Source organism: Lipotes vexillifer, unplaced genomic scaffold (assembly GCF_000442215.2).
Source record: "Lipotes vexillifer unplaced genomic scaffold, Lipotes_vexillifer_v1.1 scaffold1485, whole genome shotgun sequence".
NCBI lineage: Eukaryota > Metazoa > Chordata > Mammalia > Artiodactyla > Lipotidae > Lipotes > Lipotes vexillifer.
Genome location: NW_006783080.1, coordinates 556,928 through 581,030, shown reverse-complemented (window position 1 = coordinate 581,030; position 24,103 = coordinate 556,928). Strand labels below are relative to the sequence as shown.

The window sequence follows — 24,103 nt, the reverse complement described above, 5'->3', positions numbered from 1 at the left end:
GTGTCTTTGGAAGATTTGGATATGCCTGGATCAAATTCTCCCTCAAAAGAGAATTGCAGGGAAGTTCTGCAGGTTCGGGGAATGAAGCCACACATATTTGGGAAAGTGGCTAGACTCTTGTATAGTCAGCTTTTATTTTTGTAACTAAAACTCTGACCATGGATTAATTGGTGACCATATGATCTGAGCAATTCATTGTAAACTGGGTTTTATCTAATACACCAGCCCATAAAATTAGGCAGACCCTTAATCACTCTATCATCAGGTGGAAGTGTACATAAAAATTCTAGCTTTAAGCAAGTCCTGAAAGCACAGCTATTTTACATGAACATGAAACTTTCACTCCAGTGCAGCTAATCCTACAACATAGCCAAACTTCCTTCAACCCCTACCTATGAGTCAGTTCCTAGACTAGTTGATTGAGAAGGAAAACACTTGAGCTTCATTTACAGATGGTCTCACAGCTTAGGTTCTCCAGAAATAACTAGATGGAGTTTGTAATGCAGACCATTTATTAAGAATCAACACCTAAGAAAGGGAGGAAAAGAGGATTGAGCAGAGGAAGAAGTCAAATGGTGATGGAGGAATAAAAAAACTTGGTCAGCCCCATGGGGAACTCTACAGCATAGTGAACAGCATTGCACTGCATTAGGCTAATGGCCAGGACTCTATACTTCCATCTCAATCAGTCACTGGGTATGTGCTGCCCTGGGAAAGTTATGCCCTCAGGGAGGGTGGCTTTTGCAACTGAGGCGAACCCTCAAGGAGCCAACATCTGGGGCCTATCTGGTGATGGATGAGGCAACTAGTCTTTCCTTACAAGATTAAAATAATACTCCTTGTAAGGCTGAACTTTAAGTGGTATATCTGATTGTTCACTTTTCCTTGAAGGAAATATGACCTTGTAAAGAAGACTCTTCATACTGGGATAACAAAATTGGAAGATTGTTGTCAAGGAGCTTTGATGAAGCATGGGTGGACATTTTGGGATTGGCTCAAAATGGAAGAACTTTGGTTCCAATGCAAATGTTAATAAAAAGGCCTCCTTGATGGGGAAGGCTTTCAATAATCGGGTGGACAAAATGACTCTCTTTGTGAATGTTGGTCAGCCTCTCTCCACAGTCACTCCAGCCTCTGCTCAGTAGGCTGAAAAACAAAGTGTCCTTGGTGTCAAGAATAAAGTCATTCAGGAGCTCATTATGGACCACACCTCCCCAAGGCTGGCCTACTTACTTCCAATGAGGAGTGAGCAATATGTTAGCAGCAGGAACCAATGTTGCGTGACCAACTCTTCCCCATGCCAATATGGGATAATATCTCAGGGGAGCCAGCCAACCAGTTGAAGTCCAATTATGCTGGATCCTTACCATCATGGAAGGGATGTCAGTTGGATATTGGTGATAGGTTTGCTTTCCCTGCTTACCACGCTCATATCAGAATCACGATCTGAGGAATCAAAGAATACTTTATTAAACATTACAGTGCTCCTAACTAATGAATAGTCACTTTATAGAAAAGAGGCAAAGGCAATGGGCTTAGGACTGCATTCACTAAAAGCAGTTGGACATGTAAAATTATGGTATGGCCTATTAAAGACTCAGGCACTGCAGCGGAAGCAAATTCTCTGAATTGTAACTCAATATATAACGCTATTTCTTCCATCACCAAAATGTATGGGTCTTGGAAACAAAGGTTAAAAGTGGGAGAGTCTTCTGTTATTGTTAGACCTAGTCATCTAATGATCCACTTGAAAATTTTTGCTTTCCTTGCCCTGAAGCTTTGGTTTAGAGTTCTCAATCCCTAATGAAGGAATGTTTCCATCAGCACATGGAGCGCTTATCTTGGCTATCAATAGGTTTGCTGCTGCAAAATGGGAAAGGGGGGAGAATGGACAGGAACTGTAGAGTTCCACATAATTATTTTTCCAGTGGCAAAATTTAATGCAGATCTGTACAAGAGTACCACAAAGCACTCAGATCCTTCAGTGATAACAGCTTAGTCAGAGAACCCTACCCAAGAGAGGTGGTGGCTGATAGCAAATGCCACGCAGAAATATTAATAAAGAAGGAAATCACACAAATTATTGCCTCCAAACCAACTTCAGAGATGACAACTATGGCTCTTACCCATATTTCTTTATTTGTTCTGTGTTGTATGTAATTATAAAATTGAACTTATTTTCTTCTTTCCTCTTCCTCTCCCCACTATCTTGTATAGACGTGCCAGTCAGCAGTGAACCTTCCAGTCTAGTCCATACATTATAGATAGACTCATGACAGAACTAAGGGAGAATGGGACATCACACAGTCACACATGACTTGTTGCTGGCACCAAAAATTGTGAATTTTACTCCTCTTGGGAAGAGGGTAAGAGTGTGTATGGCTGTATGAGATTTTTTGCATCATGTTAATGAAAGCACTTTTTAAAGTTTGTGTTTCTACTATAGCATATCTACATGTTCCTAGAAACCTCATGTCCTGAAAAATCTTTTACAAATAGTTACAGGGCTTATCAGAAAAAATAGATTGGAGCAAGCATGTAAAATCTGTGCAATTTTGTAACCAGAGCAATAACAAGTACAATACCTATTCTAGCCCAGTTTTTTGTAAGATGTTGTAATTCCTAGTAAATACCACAGAATATCTTCGACTTTATTTTTTTTTAATGGATTGTATGTAAGAAGAGGGTTGAGGCTGCTGATATCTGGAGACAAGGGCAAATGTACAAAGATTGGGCAGAAATCACACAATGAGCACTTGTTGAACAGAGTGCATGCCCAGAATAAACAGGAGGGAGCATGTGAATGGGCACCATGTACAGTTCGGTGCTCCTCCACAGTCTACTGTGTTCAGCTGTGTAAACAGTCGCTAGTTATCAGCTGATGACACAAAACATTTGTACTCTGAGAAAAATCATAAGCAACTTCTGTGTTATGTTGACATCATTCTCATCAATAAATCCTGTAAGCTCATTTCTTTATAAACATTCCAGAGCAGGCTGTGTAAATAAGGAAAGAAAAGCACAAATTGATTTTGGGTAACCAAAATCGGGGACTGTAATGGACATCACTGTGGTCCTGCGTGCCAATATCATTCTTAAATTTGGAAAATTCCACTACAGAAGCTGAACATGTCAGATACTCACTTTGCTGACTTCTCTTTTTCATAGGCCCAGGCACACAACCTACGCTCACCAGTTAACAGACCCACAGGACCTTTTAAACCAAGACTAATAATGCAAAGAAAGAAGCAGAGACTGGGAGGAACTCTTTCAGGTGATTATGACAGCAGTTGAAGCAATGTCAGGTCACCTAGGGCAGGCAGCAGGAGTAGAGGTGAAAGTGACAGCCTATAGTGCCTGGTACCAGATGTGTTTCCAGGGCAAAGCTGCAGGGTCTAGTGTTTGTGCCTGCAGCACAGACGCCCTTGCTGCTTCTGTAGTGGTGTCATTTTGGACATTGTTTCTGGCGTCTATTGACTTGAATCAGATTCTCTTTCTTTCTGGATGATTCTTTGAACTACTTCGTGTCCTTTAATGAAATTATTTCCCTGCTTAACTCAGAGAGCAAAGCTTTTGTAGCTTGCAACTGAGAGGAGCCCTGACTGTCACAGCCGACTAGACTGTGAACAACTTGAGAGGAAGGACTGTGCCTCTTACCACTGAATCCAGAGTGTGTAACTTTGGGCCTGGAAGGCAGGAAGTGCTCAATAAATGCTTGTTGTATGAATAAATGAAGAGATGATGTGAGTGTGAGAAGTAGATTTGCCCTAAAAGCAATGAGATCCAAGTAATTAAAATAACTAATATATTAAAACTGGAATAGCATTAAGATACTAATATGATCTTAATTATAAGTATTACAATAAACACTTTTTCTAATATTTCTACATAATAGTAATCCCTTGCACAGATGACAGGGATTACTGCCATTTTATCTTAGATAACATTTCATATTAGCTCTGAGGTAAGAAAAGAAAACTTGGTATCTTTTTGTTTTTCCTGCCTGATGCTAAGATGTTTGTCATAGTTACCTTCACTATGCTCTCAGCTTCCCAGCATTCCCTTGGGAATTTTTCTAACTATTCAGACTATAAACCCCATCAAATAAAGAACAGTGATTCACTCTGAATTGTACAGTGTTCTGTGCAAGCTAAAATCTAAATATCCTTAATACTTCAACCTTACATCTGATATTTTCAGAAAGGTAAAACAACTTAAAAAAGTAAGGGAATTCATAATAATTACAAAAGAAGAAGGAAGTAAAAATTTATAGGTCATTGAGAGTTGATATTTACATGCAAGATTTCCTTGTCTTTTAAGTTTAATGACTGATTAAGCAAATTTTTTTTTTTTTTTTTTTTTGTCTTACATGTGAGACACACCCGGGTCCAGAATGACTCATAGAGAGCAATTGTCTCTCTCTCTCTCTCTCTCTCTTTTTTTTTTTTTGGTATGCGGGCCTCTCACTGGTGTGGCCTCTCCCATTGCGGAGCACAGCCTCCGGACACTCAGGCTCAGCGGCCATGGCTCACGGGCCCAGCCGCTCTGCGGCATGTGGGATCTTCCCAGACCGGGACACGAACCCGTGACCCCTGCATCAGCAGGCGGACTCTCAACCACTGCGCCACCAGGGAAGCCCTGATTAAGCAAATTTAATCCAAGATATCTAATGGCTCCAGCAGCCCTTCCTCAGTATTCCAACCAGAAGAGTTTGGACAAGCTTTAAAAAGCCAGCCTTTCAGATCTCTAGACCAGAAAAGGTCAAGGTAAGAAGACTGAGTTAGAAAGAACTATGAATGGAGTCTTGCTATAAAGATATATCCTGACCTGCTCTTTTGCACTAGCCAACAGCAGATGCCCAGATGCCCCTTGATTAGCTCTTTGTTTCACAAAAAGGAAGTTGTTGTTACTGTTTCAATCTTGACAGCAGACAAAAGGGGAGATCATATATATTAGCAACATACTTTTCTCCAAGATTTCTTCTTTTCCCTCAGAAATGGTACAGTGATATAAAGGAGGAGATACATGTATAAATACAATGCATTCATTTTGAATTTGGATTCAAAAAAATCAACGGACATCACTTTGTTCCTACCAGCCTAGGCTGAAAGGTGCTTTAGTTAAGCAATTTCCCAGGGCTCCTTCTACATGTAAATGTCTTAGATTGCTATCCATCTATGAAAAAATAGAAAAATGAAAGAAGTAAAAGGAGTCTCCTCACATGGCCGACAGTCAATTTTCTACTACACTTTTCATTTTAAAAAGGTTTTATTGAGCTGGTTTCTAGTGCATTAACTTGGGAGACCTATTACATTTGAACAGGTTCCATGCTGGCAAACTGCATTTTGGAGTCACCAAGGATCCCTTGATGCTTTACCATCGGCTGACTAAATTAGTCTCCATTCCTATGGTTTTACACTTGGACTGACAGATGCACTACCTCATACTCCTGAACTACAGGAGTTGTTGTAGACTCTGAGAAATAGCATAAAGTTCATACTGGGAGTGAATTGGGCCCCAGGGTGCACTTAAGCAGATACTCATATGGTAAGGCTCTTCCCTGGACTTTGGTAGGTTCCTCAGATATAAAGGAATCTCAAGGAGGTAAGTTGGTTTGAAATTCTTCCTAGAGATACAACATTACTTGGGGGAAAAAGTGTTTCCTTTCTGTGTGCCAGGAAGTAGGCTAAGCACCAAGGAACACTTAAAAGAAGCAGAGGTTCACTGTGAATGGCAGACAGAATAACTCACAGAGAATTTTAGAAAACACACCAGTCTGGCTGGAGCAGGTTTTACTAGAACCTGTCATTGTTCCATCCAGATCCCCTAGAATACCCATCATTCTGTGCATCCAAACCCCAGGTTCTGTGTGCTTTGCATTTAATGGTTTCTACCTGAAACTGTCTTCAGAGGATTGGCCATGGGCCACTGGAGTGGCTTTGCCTGCTGGTGCAGAAAGTCAGAAGTGCCTAGTAGTTTTGCACCATCCATACCTCTCTCCTGGGAAGAGCCAACAGCCAATGACTGATTGGTGTGGGAGAATGAAAGTCCACCTCCCTTTCATGGAGGCAGCACAAACTTGAGGTAAAACTAGCACTCCAGAGCTCCCCATAGGATTGAGCTAGGACTCGAACCCTTGTTTGGCTTTTCCTCTCCCCTGTCCTTCTTCTCCCACTCTCTTGCTAGTTTTTCCTGAGTGTCTTCTTGATAAATCACTTGCTCAGGTATCCTTGTCACAGGGCTTGCTTCTGAACAATCTGACCTAAGACACCTTATTGAGGAGTCAGGACTTGCTTTTGCCTGAAGGGGAGATAGTATTGGATTTGGAAGTGAAGAGGGAGAAGCATTCTATCCCTAAGAATGCAGAATGAACACAAGAAAAAGACCAGGCTGGAGTTTGGAACTGGCATGGTATATTGGAGTGCAAAGAAGAGAAAATTATGGCTGGATTAAAAAGTTATATAGGGGAAGATGGAGAAATGTTCCTTCGCCTCAATTCATTTTTCACTACCTGCAAGAATATACTTTTTAAAAACAAAATTTCCCTTCCTAATACTCATGATTTGATTTGTGTTTTTCTTCCCAGAAAACCTGGGAGATAAAATCACAAGTACTCATCTCAGGTTTAAATATGTGCAAAATTAATTATATTAGGAGACTGAGAGGAAAGAATTTCTCCCTGGCCCTTACTGTAGTGTGGACAAGAGATTGTTCTACAGACAAGGGGACATAAGCAAATTAAAACTCTCTAGATTTTTGTTATGCACATACCTGATATTGAATGCTAAAAAGAAAATCAATGTAAATTTTTTTTTTAATTAAAACCCATAATTATTGTTTAATCCTTAGCATGGCATGCAAGGGCTTTCACAGTCTGGCCCCATGCATTTCAAGCCTTCTCTTCTGCTATTTTCCTTCATTCATGTAATTGCTTGGTCCTTCACTGAGCTCCTTGCCATTATTTGAACACACTATACTATTTCACATTCTCATGCTTTGCTCTGCTGCTCCTGGAGATGCCCTTCTACCTCTTCTCTGCCTGATAAACTATTGTTCATATTTCAGTACCTAGCTCAAATTTCACATTCTCTGTTACCTTATCCTGCCTTTTCAGGCAGTTTATCATTTTTGTGTCTGTGTTGACCATACTTGGAATATACCTTCACTATAGCACTTAGAATATTACCTTTAAATGCAAACAAGTCTATAGGATCCTGGAGAAATGCGTTTATTCCATTTTTGTTTCTTCTTCCCATTGTAGTGACTGGCACACTCCTAGCTCTCCATAATTGTCTGCAGACTTTGAAATGAATTGAATAAATTTGAGTGAATAAGGTAGAACCAAATTGTAAGACCTCTTGGATGGTAAACTAACTTGAATTGTAGCCTAAATATAGGGTGGAACATTTAGAATTCTTTGATTAAGAAATTATTTGATTACATTTTTTGGTTTAATGACAAAATGTGTGAGATAATAAAACCATCACTATTTGCTCCATGCCTGCAGCCTCTAGATCCTGCTGTGTGTTTCCAGCAGCCAGGAAGAGAGGATACCCAAACTGGTCAACACAATTGTGACTAGTTTAAGCATTTCTTATTTCGTATGTTCAACAACAGAATTGAGAATATAAGAGGATTCCTAAAAGTATGGTGGTTAAGAACAAGGAGTTTAAATCTGAGAGATTTAGATTGAAATACTGACATCGGCAGTTACAACTGTATAACACTTTGGGCAAGTTATTTTTCATTAGTGAAATAAGGATAAAGCACTGACCTCATACAGTTGTAAAGAATAGTACTCTGCCTCAAATATTAGGTGTTATAAATGTCAGTATTATTGAGGCTTTCTCTAACAATTATTTCTCCTTTTTTTCAGGAAGGATTTTCCCAGGATGCCCCATTGAAAACGTACTAGCATTGTTATTCCTCTAGGAGATGGGAATTCCAGATTGAGGGACCAGCCATATGGAGGCATAAAAGCACGTGGCATGTTCACACAGTAAGTCTCATGACTCACTTTTCTGCTCCTACCCTTACATCCCTCTGCATAGACTGAAGCAGTAGCTAACCTAGGTCTGAGTGCCTCAGGCCTCAATGTCTCCTGGAGATATGGGCTTTCTGGGCCTGACTTAGCTATCAGAATAGCCTCAAATCACTGACTGGTTTTCAACTCCTCCTCTACTCGGCTGCAGAGACCTGGCGGTAAGTTCTGATTGCCCTAGGCAGCAACAACATGCCGGGTCCTTTTGTGACCTATGCCGGGTCCTTTTGTGACCTAGGCATTTGTAATCACCATAGGATCATATGTATTTCTTTTCAAAAGACTGTACTCTTAGAACATGGAATCTCATCTCTTCTATTTTTAATTTTTATTATCTACAGAGATGAATATTACACAGCATAGCCAGGAATTTTTAAATGTGAGGAAATCTCTTGATTCAACCATTCTGATCAAGTGACTAACAGGGGCCCCAGGTTTTCCCAGAAGGCTTATCTAGTTCTCAGAGTCTCTCACATTAGGAAAGAAGCTTTAGCATAGCCTAAACTTTTATGTTCCTCTCTTCTTTTCATGCACTTTCCATCAATTTAAGGCCAAGGCTCTTGGCTGTTGAGAAAACAAAAGTATTATTCTGGTTCCCAAGGCTCTCCTCTATTTTATGTAAAAATTGTTTTCTCTTAAGGCCCAGCCACACACTAGAGTGCTTTCACCTACTTCTGATCATAGAATTCACCTGTGACCATGGAGCTCCATGTCCTCAATTGTTTCACCTCTTCTTCAGCAAGCCCATCCTGCACCACAAGGTCTGCACTCATCATTGCTGCAAAGGCCAGCTCCACCTCCTAGATTCCCCATCTGGGATTTCCAACTTCTCCTTGAGCAACATGGACAGTGACCCGCCCTCCTCAGTAAATCACTCCTCTAGATACTCATTTCCTAATATTCTCTCTCTCTCTCTCCCTCCCGCCCCTCCGCACCGCCTCCCCACACACACTCATATAAACACAAATATCAACCACGTGTGAATGACCCCTCCACCGAGAGCATATTTTTCCCATTCTGTCACGACCATAGAGCAAGATTCACAATTTTTTTTATTTACACACACAAAAACTCTATACTTGGATTGATGAGAAATACAAATTTAAAATCCATAGGGGTTATGGGATATATATGGAATAGTTGTATTATAACACATTTGCAACATTTCACCCACAAATTAATTATTAGGTATTTCTTTTTTTTTTTTTTTGTGGTACGCGGGCCTCTCACTGCTGTGGCCTCTCCCGTTGTGGAGCACAGGCTCCGGACGCGCAGGCCCAGTGGCCATGGCTCACGGGCCCAGCCACCCCGCGGCATGTGGGAATCTTCCCGGACCGGGGCACGAACCCGTTTCCCCTGCATCGGCAGGCGGACTCTCAACCACTGCGCCACCAGGGAAGCCCCCAATTATTAAGTATTTCTATATTTATCCACAAGTTCCTTCACCTGCCACTCACTACCACTACTTAATCTGTCTCCTTATGAGAGCTTCCAAAGCTCCCCTGACCACAGACAGTCCTTTGCACCTTTCTTCCTTCCTGGCCTCGCTACAGCACTTAACATTTCTTCCTCATGTATTTCCCACCTCCAAACATGCATTCCCAAGCCCTCTTTTAATAAAATTTTTAAGTTTGCAAAAGATCCTCCAGTTACTAGGATCCACCTGCCTTAGAAAACAGATAAGAAACTATAAATGGTACATTTTTTGTATTGAAATTATTGTTTTCCTGTCACACAAAGGCAGATGACTGAGATTTTAGTACACATGCAGGTAAACTAATGAGTAAAGTATCCAGAGGTTCAGGGAGTTGTCAACAAGTGACTGAGGTGGGTTTTTTCCCCCAATTTCTCCAACTTTCTCCAAATTTCCCCAATTGATTTGGTCATTTCCATCTAGAATTAGCTTTATAACGTTGAATGTCAAATTGCCTAAAACTGAATTTACCCTCTTCGCCCAATTTGCTCTGCTAATCAGTTCCCATTTATAACATTTCCGTTTTCCTTGGTCATTCAAGCTTAGAAGCGGAAAACAATCTTTGGCTCATCTCTATTTTTTACTTTCTATACCCAATCTATCACAGGTTAATTCTTCCTAAATGTCTCTCAATATGAAATCCTTTCCATTTCCAGTATGCTGGGCTATTTAAAACCCTCAACACCTTCTACCTAAGAATTATAAACCCTACTAACATGTCTACCACCCTCCTGTTCCAATTCTTCCTGCCCATTGCTGACAGATGAATCTTCTGAAAAGATCACTTTCTTGATGACATTTCTCTGTTCAAAAATCTCCAATGGCTCCCCAGTGCCTACTTGTTACATTAGTAAGAACAGTTAGTATCATTAATTACTCTCCAGTGACTCTGATTCAAACAAAGGAATGGGAGTTAGAAGTGGGTTTGGCCCATTACAGGAACCTGGAGGTATCATATGTTGCTCACATACTAACTGTCTTCTAGAAGTACTTGGTCAAACAAGAAGAAAAAGGAGAAAGGTATATGGAAGGGAGAAAGAAGAGAATGAGGGAAGAGAAAAGGGACAGAAGGGGGATGGGAATAAGAAAGGAGGGACAGAATTTGGATGAGAGGGAGAAACTCACCTACAGATAATACATAATTGCTTTTTTCCGGACTGCTTTCTTCCTTTCAACATCTGGATTTCTCTTTCTGTGTATGGCCAATTTTTAATGAAAAACAAGTTTGTTCTAAGTCAAAAAAAAAAAGTAAAACGCATGAGACTGAAGAAAAAACACATGATTTGCCTTGATTTTTATGCTTTTTTGGAAGATATTAATCTGAGACAGCTCTCTCTATTCCAGTTTTCCAATTTAGACAGGGGAAGTGGAAAAGTATTTTTGTGGCTTTCTCTCATAAAAGTCAGAACATCCTGTATATTTGAACTCTACATGGCTCAGATGTGGTGCTTAATATTTTTTTCTCTTCTTTTAAGATTTTTTTCTACCACCTTTGCTTATGTGTTGATTAGTATGTCAAAGAGAATATTGAGATTGAGAAATGGTAGTCTGTGTTTAAGATGCTCTATTGGCACAAATATAGAAAGTAAACAATTTTAAAACCAGCAAGTAAGCTTTCTCAATTAATCTATGCTTCTAAGAGTGAATGCAGAGGCATAGCTGAGAGAATGATATTAACGATCAAAGTATCCTTTGACCAAAAACAATTTTGTTTTAAAGAGGAAGAAATAGGGCTTCCCTGGTGGTGCAGTTGTTGAGAGTCCACCTGCCGATGCAGAGGACACGGGTTCGTGCCCCGGTCCGGGAAGATCCCACATGCCGCAGAGCGGCTGGGCCCGTGAGCCATGGCTGCTGAGCCTGCGCGTCTGGAGCCTGTGCTCCACAGTGGGAGAGGCCACAACAGTGAGAGGCCCGCGTACCGCAAAAAAATAAAAATAAAAAAAAAGAAACAAAGAGGAAGAAATAACAAGTAATAGCTGCTGCTAATTTGAATACCGAGCTTGGTCCTTTAAGTCACCCTGTAGAAAATCCATTGGGAAGTAGACCCTTATGTGAAGGAATTGAGTTAAGGTCTTTTAATTAAATTTAAATATTTTCTTACCCATGGGAAAGAGCATAATTAGCTGTTTTCTAACGCATTTGACCTGAAGATGCTCGAATCAGCAGATAATTGAATGTATTAAAAGAACTAGCAACTTCTAATTATGAGACTTAGTTGTTGGAGTAGGGGGAAAAAAGAAGTTATTTATCGTTTATTCAAGAGAGTTCATACAAATGTAGAGGAAGGGAGAGCAACAGGCAATTACCAGCCATCTCAGGTGCAAAACTGTGCATCTTCACATGGTGGCTCTTAGGAAGATAACTGGGCAGCTCAGGACTTGAGTCTATTTTATTACTCCCACACAAGATCTCCATCTGAATGCCAAATAAATTACCACTGAAAATAGAGTGAAGTACTCACAGCAGTAGAACGTACCAGCTGGACTGATGCCTGCATCACAGATTAACTCTGATATATTGGGCTTTGGTATGTTTCTGTGTTGTTTCTGAGGGCACATATATCCAAATCTAAAGGCTAACAAGCTGTGCTCAGATGAAGTGCTACTGAATAAGTACTTGAGTCATATGGTGCTTACACAAATCTGAGTAAGGCATGGTCTCCTTTCAAAGGAAAATGTCTCATGAGCTCCAAGTCCAAAATTATTTTATTATTATGTTACTTCAGTATTAGTACATGTGAAATCTATGAACTTAAATATATATTCTTATGCTTATCAATTCTTATATAATTTAAAAACCAAAGTAGTTTATAAAATAAATATGAACAATGAACCAATAAAATTCAAATTAACAAAATTTAATGTGATGAATGATACTGTTTTGCTGAAAATGAATCTGCACTCCAAACCCAGATATGCTATTACTACTGTGACACAGATTCTATTGAGTTCGCCATGCCTAAACTACTGAGTGCCTTGTGGTCGTTCAGTTCTCTGTCACTCCTCTTTATTTGAATTAAAGCAACACTGACCTTCCTATTATACGCCATGAAGAGATTTGGCTTTCATTTCCATTACTACATCATTTAAGTATTAAGTCAACCTTTTTTTCTCTCTTATTGGTTCTGGATAATTAATGTAGTAATATAGATCTGAACAAAACTAAAACAAACATAAACATAGATGCTGAATATGCTGTGTAGTATGTTTTATTATTTTGCGCTCTCAGCAGATATAGGAAATAGTTTCACTCCTCATTCATTTATGCATTCATTCATTCAACAAATACTGTTTGCTATGTATTTACTGCAAATGAGGATGATGATGATGATGAATGATGAGAATGATGAAAACGATGACGATAATGAGGATGAGGATGATGATTAAAACCACACAATTCCTAGTCAAGAAAATTAAAACTCTAAAACTAAATATTCAGCATCCAAAGAATTACAATTTTAGGCTATGTTAAAGTCATTAGAGCAGTGTGTGTATAGGGTTAAGAAAGTTTGAAAGTAGAAGAGCACATGAATTGGAAAAGGAAATAGGGCTCAGAATTAAAAATAATTAAAACAACGATGATGATGATGATGATGACAATGTTTTACGCAAGCTATTGAGTATCTATCAGGTTCCAGTCACTGGTTCGTCGTTATCTTATTTAACCTTTACAGCAACCTACTGACATAATTATTATTTTCATTATTTTATAGATAAGGCAATAGGTACCCAAACACAGCTAGTAGTGATAGGGCTAGGATTTTAACACAGGCAGAAGAGTTCCAAAATGTGAGTGCTTAACTATATTTCTACATAAAATAGTTGGTATTTGAATTAGACATTTTTAATAATTAACAAATATGAATTGAGCACATATATTGGATGGCCTTGGATGCCAGTTTAAATAGTTCTCATAATAATATATGATACAATGTTTAATAAATTATGTCACATACACATTTATATATTATAAAACATCATTAATCAAAATCTATAGTGTTATAAATTTAATAATAGTGTAATGGTTAATTGTATGTGTCAGCTTGACTAGGCCACAGGGTGACCAGATATTTGATCAAGAATTATTCCAAATGTTTCTGTGAGTTGAAGAACAAACTGGAATCTTGAAAGGCATCTAGTTTGATGATAAAGATATTTGCTGAGTTCCAGTGCTGGGTGAGACTCTGGTTAGCTGGGCCAAATTTTCTTAAAAAGGGGAGAGTAAAATCTGCTGCAATTGCTTTGTGCTTTGCTTTCCTGAAAAACCTGTGTTTAAGTCTGTCTTTAAAAACATTTGCCGTATTTGAAGGCTCGTTGGGCAGGAAGCTAAAAAGCTTGGCTGAGAATCTCTGAAGAGCAGACCTACATTCTTGACAGCCTTCAGGACTGAGAAGAAATATGTGAAACCTTTTAATACATATTCCATGAGAGACATAACTAAAGGTGAGGGTGAACAAGGGTTAGACTGAGTCTTTCTAAATCTTCAACCTTGCATTGACTCAGCTCACTTTCTTGTTGAGTTCAGATGATCTGCCCCTCATCCTATCTGCTTAACATAGAAAGGGGAAACTCTCACTGGTAATATAACATCACTGGAATTCCCTAAGGCTCTCTAGTATACAATGTCCAGTGTATAATTTTTAAAAATTAGAAATAAGAAGAGACAAGAAAATATCATAGAAAAAGAAGAAAAACAACAACAATATAAACAGACTCACAAATGATCAAGATAATGGTGTTAACACACAAGAACTCTAAAATAGCTATGATTTATATATTCAAAAAAAGAGACAAGATGCACAAAATAAAAAGGTTGAGTTTCAACATAAAATTGACACCTACAAAATAATCAGATGGATATTCTGGAACTTAAAAATTAAAAATATATACATACAAAAGTAAGTAAGAACCATATTAGATGGGTTTATCAGAGATTGGAGACAGCAGGATTAGTAAAATGGAAAACATTGTGCTAGTGAAATAAAAACATGGGAACACATGGGACAAATGGGAACATCTCAAAGGCACTTACAGTTGGAGTTCCAGAAGGAGAGAAGGGAAAGAATGAAGCAGGAACAATATTTGAAGAGACAGTTACTGAATATTTTCGAAAACTGATAAGAGACATCAACCCAAAAAATTCCGGTGAAGAAAAATTCAATTCACAGGAGGAAAAACACAAAGACAACAATATCTAGGCATATCATAGTAACACTGCAGAATATCAAGGACAAAAAGGAAATCTAAAAAGTGACAGGAATTTAAAAATATATATTACTTTTAAAGTAGTAACTGTAATAAGACTGGCAGCTGAATTCTCAACAGAACTGTCACAAGCCAGAAACAATAGAGTAACATCTCTAATCACTGAAAGAAAATAACTCCAACTTAAAAATTCTACATGCAATAAAAATTTCTTTCAAAAATGAAGGTAAAATAAAAACATTTTCAGATGAAAGTCTAAGAGAATTTTTTTTGCTAGATCTATACTAAAAGAACATCTAAAGGGAGTTCTTCAGGCAAATGGACATTCATCCCAGTTGAAACCTTGACAAGGAAAAAGAGAAAGAAAAATATTATTGGGTCATTTTTAAGGAATATTTACTATACAAAATTATAATTATAATGTCTTTTGCAGTTAAGATACATGTAGTACTAAAATGCTAAACAAAAATTACTCAAAAGGCAAGAGGGGATAAATAGAGCTTCAAGGTCCTGAGGTTCAAGCAGAATCATGTTTGGGATAAAAGTAATAATTTGAATTAGATTTTAGTAAGTCAAGAATGAATTATTACATCTTGGCATCTTGGCTATCTGCTAAAATGACATAAAATTAGTTTGTCAACAGAAGTGAAAATGCTGTTACCAGCCATTTCCTAATTTTAATACAATTGAGAAAATATGAAAGGCAATAGGCATAAATGCCCAATCAGATGCTTACTGGGCCTCAGCTTATCAACTGGTCAACTGGATCCAAAAAGAATAAAATTTAAAAAGACAAGAAAGTCTCGGAATATATTATTGGAAATTATCTCTAAAACATAAGGTTTGTAATGAGGCTGTATAATGTATTTAGCACCCTGGGGAAAAAAAACACATGTCATCTTTTCAGCATAAAAGTCACTCAACTTCTATATGCATATTCAAAGATTCATAAAGAAAACAGTACTGCTAGTAGTCAGAATACAGAGTGCATAATGAAAATAATAAAAAATTATAAAACTTCAGAAAAGGGAAGTTTTATGTTAGAATTATCAGGGAAATCTTTAAGAGATAGGTGGAATCTAAACTAGGTACTGAAATAATGACTGGAAAACATGTTGCATTTTTTGATGAAAATATACTATGAAGAAGAGAAGGAAGTACACCTTCATATAATCTTTGGCTAGAAGTGGAAAATGACATGTAACACTAATAATCAAGATGTGAATTTGGACACTTATCTCACAACAATATTAGTTTCTACGAATGAGGACCTGGGATAAGATGAATGACATGGAACTGAAGATATCCCATTTGGAAAACAGACCTTCTTCAAGTTTCCTCTCACTTTATACTTTGCCACAAGTAGAGGATGCAAGTTGGGAAATCTGAGAGCAAGAAGATAAGAGGACTGAGTACCAATCTGCATAGTGAAATGATTAAAAGAGTAAAAAAATCCATGCAGAAGCCCTGAAGTGTCAGAGCTATGTCTCCATAAAATGGCTTTTTACTCTAATAAAGTTTTGAGGGTTAATTATCTTACCCAACCTCAGAGGTCAAACTATAATTATTTTAAGCAGTGATTATTAATGTTAACAATTAATAAAAAAGTATACAATTGTACTTAGGTGTCTTTATTTTTTCTAGCCTTGTACTTCAAATACTATCACTCTTCATTATAGATTGGTCCACAGTAATATTTTGTTGTTTTAAAGTGCAATTTTTTGTTGTATTTATAAAAATTATAAATGAAAGTGTGAGTTCTAACACCAGTGTCAGTTAACCATGGCTATACCTGTTTCCATACTTTGGCCTGTACATAGTGATAATTTATCTATGTTGCAGATAGTTCATGGAAAGAGAGAAAAGTAATTATGTATATTAACTTGGAAAACCCCAAACTCTGAGGAAATATCAGTTGTCCTTAACAAAACACAAATGCTATGGCTGGATGTCCAGCATAATAATATAAGTAAATAGATGATCACCCAAGGCCCCCATGACTCATAGGACTATGAGAGATAAATCTAGAGGTGAGATGTATGTTGCTGAATTGGATCCTCTAGGGAACATTTAACAACTCTAGCTTAATTATGCAGTGAGACTTGGAGTGGCAACTATGGAATAACAATCACTTCCATTTTCAACGTTTGGCTGTCTTAAAACCAACTTTTTCTGATCTCAAATGTCTGAGAGTCTCTATGAAAATGTTTAACGTATTTTGAACATAGTAACTTTACAAATACTTGATAATTTTAACTAAATTATGAGCTTCAGATACACTTTGTAACTCCATGGAAACAGTTTTGCTCCTGAAACAAATCCTTAGTGGCTCTGAATCCCAAATTATGTCTGGTTTTGTATTAGATCTCATCTGAATTTTTAAAAAACACTTTCATCATTTTGAAGTAAAATAATTAATGAAATTTACACAAACAATATTCTCCCAGGCATCGCTAACCAGTCACCAAGGACAGCACACAAAATATTTCTTAGAAGTGACATGACAGCACATTATTCTAAATTTGGTTACTCCCAGTGAGTTTAAAGGAACATTATCAAAAGATATGGCTGGATGATTATGTAGCCTCAAGTAACTGAATAATTAAGCTATGGTTTAACCCAATAATATCACTGTCCTAATTTACTATAGATTGTGCAGTTTTCCTATCTACAGGGAAGATCTAAGGTAGATGAGACAAATCTGAAGAAGCAGTTTTCTCTAAAGCATATTGTCCCAGACCTAGAAGCCAAATTCCCCCCAGATTCAGTACTTATTTTAAGAAAGTGAATCCAATACGCTGACATCCTCCATTTTAAAAATTGCATAACAAAACCTCAATAAGCACATGATAAATTACAAGATAGCAAAGTATTAATGCCAAGGCCAAATTATTATAATAAATTATGAGTATTTCTAATATCAATACTCACTCTTGTGTTTTGCTAGCCTTGTACATCATTGAATGATTGTTACACGGCTATTATGTTAACCCTAAGTGTCCTGAAGATTCTTAAATAATTGGTACTTAGAACTCAATCAGGGTTGATACTAGGGTATCAGACAAACATAGTGTTACCACAGAAATGGAGCTTAAGTGTCAGGGGAACCAGCTGTAAAACTAAGTTCATGTTGAACCGATGAGCAGCTTCCACAGACGTTTGTTGCTCCTGCCCAAGCCTAGGATTGTCCTTAAGGTCTGCTTGGGAGAGTAACGGAGACCCAGTTGCCAAGGGTACAGAGATGTGCTCAAGTGGAGTTTGGCATTTGCAAGGACCAACTCTGTCAGTTCTCCCCCAAATTTCAGCTGATCCCGTCCTCACTCCTTATCCTGATTTGTCTCATTGTGCCCAATCCTTAGGTGAGAGTAGCAAAAGGCAACAACTGCATGACAGAAACAAAATTATTTATGTCTGAATAAACATTCACAGCCTCTGCTTCCTTCTTAATGCCTAATTGGCATTTCCTTCTTTTCTGATTTTAATCAGAGGTGAAAAAATATTGAGAAGAATATTAAGAATGTGAGAGATAGAAAGAGGCTTTGGAGAGGCTGAGCAAGTTGAGAGATGTAGAGGGAGGGAAGGAATGGGGTGCAGAGATGTGCTGCATTGGAGATTAAACGTTCTTTCATGTTCTACAAGAGAAGCAGCAAAAAGTGATTATTGGAATTGTATTAAATTACTTTTGGTCACTTGACTGTGCTTCTTTTTGAATGTGACACCTCACCAAGACTGGAGTTTTCAGGCATAGCCCACAGCATTAGCAGAACAATGGGCAACAAAGGCAGGAGCAAGGCCTGAACTTCAGGATTGGGAGGAGCTTATGAGGACAACTGAAGAGACATAGGTTGGCTGGAGAATAGAACAAATACACGCAAGAAAAATTCAAGATGATGATGACCAGTATTCAGAAATGAATCCGTTTTAAATTTGAGTGGGACAATAATTACACAATATTTTTTATTATAAGGTATGCATTTTTCACACAACATATTTCTGAAATCATGATGTACCTTAAAATTAATATATAGTTTAATGTGTATCATTTCTTATTTTCCCTGAAAAGCTATTATTAAACCAATGGTGAATCATAACCTATTGTAAGCTCCAAGAACGTAAGAGAAACATATCTATATTTTATCATTATTATGATTTTTAGTAACTATTTATCCAGCACAATCTGTTGTGCACTGTTGTGCACAAATTTATGACATTATAAGTGCTCAGTATTTACTGAATGATCAGTAGTATCTTAGAATTGAAGTAAGTGATCATATTTTTAAAAACAGCTCTTTTTTTTCCTCAAAATGCTTCCTTTTAATATGTTCCAGTTGGGGTATATCTGTTACAAATATTACTGCATTTATCCTCCCTATACCCCTACATTATAGATAGTATTATGTTAATTTCACAGGTGAGGAAACTGAGTCTCGAAAAACTTGATGAAAATTCTGAACTAGGAAAGAGATGGAGCTGCTTTCAAACCCATACTTACGTGACTCAGAAGCACAAGGTCTAAGCAGAAGGCCTTCGCACTACACTATGTTGTTTCAAAAGACGAATTTAGTAGACAGTGGAAATTTGAAGGAGGAAAGGAAAAGAAGCAGAGTCCAAAAACAGGGTCTAAGTGGAGGGGTTATGGTTGAGTCAAAGAGCAACAAGAAAACAAAGAGATCACACAAGGGACTGCACCTAACCTGAGTTAAATATCTGACAAAGTGGTCCCCTGACTATTAAAATCAGCATTTTCATCACCATTCTTTTATCCATATAACACTCTATTCTTGATTCTTCAGGAAGAATGTATAATACTGCTACCTCAAGTTTCAGATTTGTGTAACCCACCAACTTGAACTTATTACATAATATAATTTAAGGCATTAATTTTCCAAATAATGAGTTATCCATTCAATGACCAAAAGAAGTTCCCAAAAGTGCTTAATATACTCCAAAAGAGTAACTTGTTATACTGGAGGAAAGTAGAAGAACTTTTTCTAAATCAGTGTGACTCACAGACATACATATTTTGCATGTATATTACATGAGCTGAAAGATCATGCTGCAGTTCACAGGTGCTGTCTACATAAACAAAGGGAATCGATACCAGTCCATTCCTGCTAATGTACAATAAGCACAGAATAACAGAGAAGACAATGGCCCATATTCAACAGCCCCCAAACCAATTATAAAAGACTGAACAGGATGGAGTGGGGCTTGGTGTTGGGAGGTTTGCTCTTCATGGACAGAAGTTTTCCTCATCATCATTTGTGGTACCATCTAACTTGTGTGATTGGGAAGCAGATATCACTTCCTGTCTGCATGCTGTTCTGTACTGCAATTCCATTCATTTCATGGGGCCTCTCCTCATAAGCTATGAGCCTTCTTTCTCCTGGCTACAATGCATCCTAGGGTTGATGACAAATTGTAGCTGTCTCCTAGCCTATTATATCTTCTCAAAGACCAAGGCAAATCCATGCTCGTGTAAATGTGCCTTCTCCTCGGTGGAAAATGAAATCAGTTACACACAGTTAATCATACGATAGTCTCACCTATATAGTCAGAAACTGATATTAAGTCTCTCATTAGCCTGCTCCATACTCAATAACCCCAATGAGTTCAATGTTTCCTAGTCAACACATTAATTGTTTTTGGTTTTTATTAATTCTCATTTCCTCTGGACCCTATCCAGACTCTCTATTTCTTAGATCAATAATAGGATTAAAATGAATCTCACTACAGCAGCAATTAAGACTAGAACCTCATGAACTATACTGGGAGAATCACTTCATATTTCCAATGCCTGCATTTGAGAGCTTGATTTGAAGTGGTGAGCATGTGTTATTGACTTGTTACCTTGTAATCTAGGCTGTTTTCAACTATGTTTATAGAATCTGACTGAAAGAATCACATCAGCTAATATTCAAGTTCTACCTTCTTTCCCCAAAACAGTGTTCAGGTTTTTTCTTATTTCTTCCTGAGTGAATTATATGGAACATGTAATTTGAAATATCTAACTCAATAATTTATGCAGTTTCTGAGGAAATCTGTATTTTAATTTCTGTAGGATCATAGTCTAAGTTGTAATACCCACATCAAAGTATATATACACTTTATATATATTCCTTATTTTATAGGTACACATATATGTATAAAATATTATAATCCATTAAAAAAAACTTGAAAAAATAGCCAATGATCGTAGTACCATGGAATCTTAGAGGTGAAAGTGCATTATGTCAGATTCTATTCCTTCAGAGGCACCAGCTTAGTTACCTTGATTTTCCAAAAAAGTGTGAAGAAATGAATAAAATGGAGTCTGTAATGCCAACAGAACAGTAAAATGAAGCCAGGAGGCCACTGGGAAAGCAGGGCCTATGCACATCTCCACCCAGATGGAACATGAATTTGAACTGGGCCACATCTTTAAAGAATGCTTGCACATCGAGCTCTCTCAGAGTAACAGCCTTAGCAACCAACCGTGTACAGATAATGTCTCCAGTCTGCCAACATCAATCATAATTCTTGCAAAACAATTTATGTAAGCTTCCTCCTTTTTCCTGTTAAAACTCTTTGGTTTTTAACTCTTCTTGAAGCACATTTGGGTTTCTTCCAAAATCTGTGTCTCCTGAATTGCTATTCCTAACACCCCCAAATAAGTGAGGTTTTTTTCCTTGTCTTACAGCAATGGTCCTATTTCTAGGTCAACAAAAGGAAGATGGTAATCTTTGAATTTACAATCCAGCCCACCTCCAGGAATGTGAATTCTAGTGACATAGATACTATAATTAGGAAATAATAAAAAAATGCATTCAAAGATTATTCAAAAGATACATCAAATATATTCATCACAGAATTGATGAGAGAGGAAATAATTATAAATTCCCTAAAATTCCAAACACTAAATGTATGATTAAATGCTTATACTGGAGTTGGCCATTTTTTTTAAACTTAATTGAGGGAAATCCTCCATATTTAATTTTAGTGCAGCTTTTTTGCAACATGTTTGCTTCCAGAACACAGGTGCCATGGAAACCACCACTAAATCTGAGCCAAGATGGGGAAAGAAAAGACTCATATTAACATCAACATCATTGGACACATAGATACAGGCAAGTCCACCACTACTGTCCATGTGATCTACAAATGTGGTAGGATTGGCAAAAGAACCAATGAAAAGTTTGAGAAGGAGGCTGCTGAGATGGGAGAGACCTTCAAGTATGCCTGGGTCTTGGGTAAACTGAATGCTTAATGAGCTTGCTATCACCATTGATAATTCCATGTGAAAATATGAGACCAGTAGTACATGACAGTCATTGATGCCCTAGGACTCAGGGACTTTAACAAAAACATGATTATAGGCACATCTCATACTAACTCTCCTATACTGATTGTTGCTGCTAGTGTTGGTGAATTGGAAGCAGGTATCTCCAAGAATGGGCAGACCCATGAACATGCCCTTCTGGCTTACATACTGGTTGTGAAACAACTAATTGTTGGTGTTAATAAAATGGATTCCACTGAGCTACTCCTCAGCCAGAGAGATAATGAGGAAATCGTTAAGGAAGTCAACACCTACATTAAGAAAACTGGCTATAATCCAGACACAGTAGCTTTTGTGCTGGTTTCTGGTTGGAATGGAGAAAACATGCTGGAGCCAGTTACAAATATGCCTTGGTTCAAGGAAACAAAAGTCACCCATAAAGATGGCAGTGCCAGTGGAACCACAGTGCTCAAATCTCCAGATTGTGGCCTGTGCACCAATTCTTCTAATTGACAGGCCTTTAGGTTTGTTCTTCCAGGACGTCTACAAAATTGGTGGCACTGGTACTGTCCCTATGGGTTGAGTGGAGACTGGTGGTCTTTTTTTCTTTTTAAAGATATGGCTAAGTTCTAAACCCCAGTACTTGTGAATTGTTACCATATTGGAAAGAGTCTCTTTTTTAAATTAACTAATTAATCAATTAATTAGGTTGTGCCAGATCTTAGTTGCGGCAGGCAGAAACTGGTATTCTTAAACCTGGCATGGTGGCCACCTTTGCTCTAGTCAACATTACAACTGAAGTAAAGTCTGTTGAAATGCACCATGAAGCTTTGAGTGGAGCTCTTTTGGGGGACAGTGTAGGCTTGTGTCAAGAATTTGCCTGTCGGAAATATTCATCCTGGCATTGTGGCTGGTGATAGAAAAAATGACCCACTATTGGAAGCAGCTGGCTTCAGTGCTCAGGTGATTACCCTAAACCACGCAGGCCAAATCAATGCTGGCTATGAACCTGTGCTGAATTGTCAGGCAGCTCACATTGCTTGCAGGTTTGCTGAGCTGAAGGAGAAGATTGATCACTACTCCGGCAAGAAGCTAAAAGATAGCCTCGAATTCTTGAAATCTGGTTGCTGACACGGTTGATGTGCTTCTTGGAAGCCCATGTGTTGAACTCTGGCTATCCTCCTCTGGGTCATTTGGCTGTTTGTGACGTGAGATACACCATTGCTGTGCGTATCATCAAATCAGTGGACAAGAAAGCTGCTGGAACAGGTAAGTTCACTAAGTCTGCTTATAAAACTTAGTAGGCTACAATAATATTATCCCTAATACCTGCCATCCTAGTCTTAATCAGACTGGTGGTAGAAGGTCTCAGAACTGTTGCTCTCAACTGGCCACTGAATAGCAAAATTTGGTTAATGATAACAATGCAATTCAAAACCTTCAGAGGGAAAAGAGGGTGTTTTGTTGATCATTTGGCTTTTTTCTGTGGCAATTTTAAGTTGTTAGTTTTTAAAATCCGTACTTTGTAATGGTAAAAACTTGACCAAAAATCTTGAATTTTGAGACCCTTTAAAACAAAGTTTAATGAGAAAATTCAGGGTAAAATACAAAACTATACCTATAGATACATGGATAAATATATATACATTTAGAAATGTAGAAAAATGACTGAAGGGCTTCCCTGGTGGCGCAGTGGTTAAGAGTCCGCCTGCCGGTGCAGGGGGCGCGGGTTCGTGCCCCGGTCCGGAAGGATCCCACGTGCCGCGGAACGGCTGGGCCCGTGAGCCGTGGCCGCTGAACCTGCGCGTCCGGAGCCTGTGCTCTGCAACGGGAGAGGCCACAGCGGTGAGAGGCCCGCGTTCCGGAAAAAAAAAAAAAACACACACAATAAACAAAACAAAACACCTCTACTCTTAAAATTGCAGTTTCTTCATGGATGACATCAGACAAATATCTGGCATGCAAAAAGACAAAAAGATACATAGGAAATCTTGGAAATGTGAGGAAAGTGAGCTGATTCAGGGTTTGGAGAGGCTAAACTTAGAAAGTCCAAGGAAGCTTCTACATAATCCTGATTTGGTCAAGGGAAAGGGTACATAAAAATCACAGGGATTACAGCGAAGAAA

At 38.1% G+C, this 24,103-nt stretch overlaps 1 pseudogene; it reads left to right on the top strand.

Annotated features, from left to right (window-relative positions):
- Positions 1-21,770: 21,770 nt before the first annotated feature.
- Positions 21,771-23,278, top strand: LOC103080947 (elongation factor 1-alpha 1 pseudogene; annotated as a pseudogene).
- Positions 23,279-24,103: the final 825 nt, after the last annotated feature.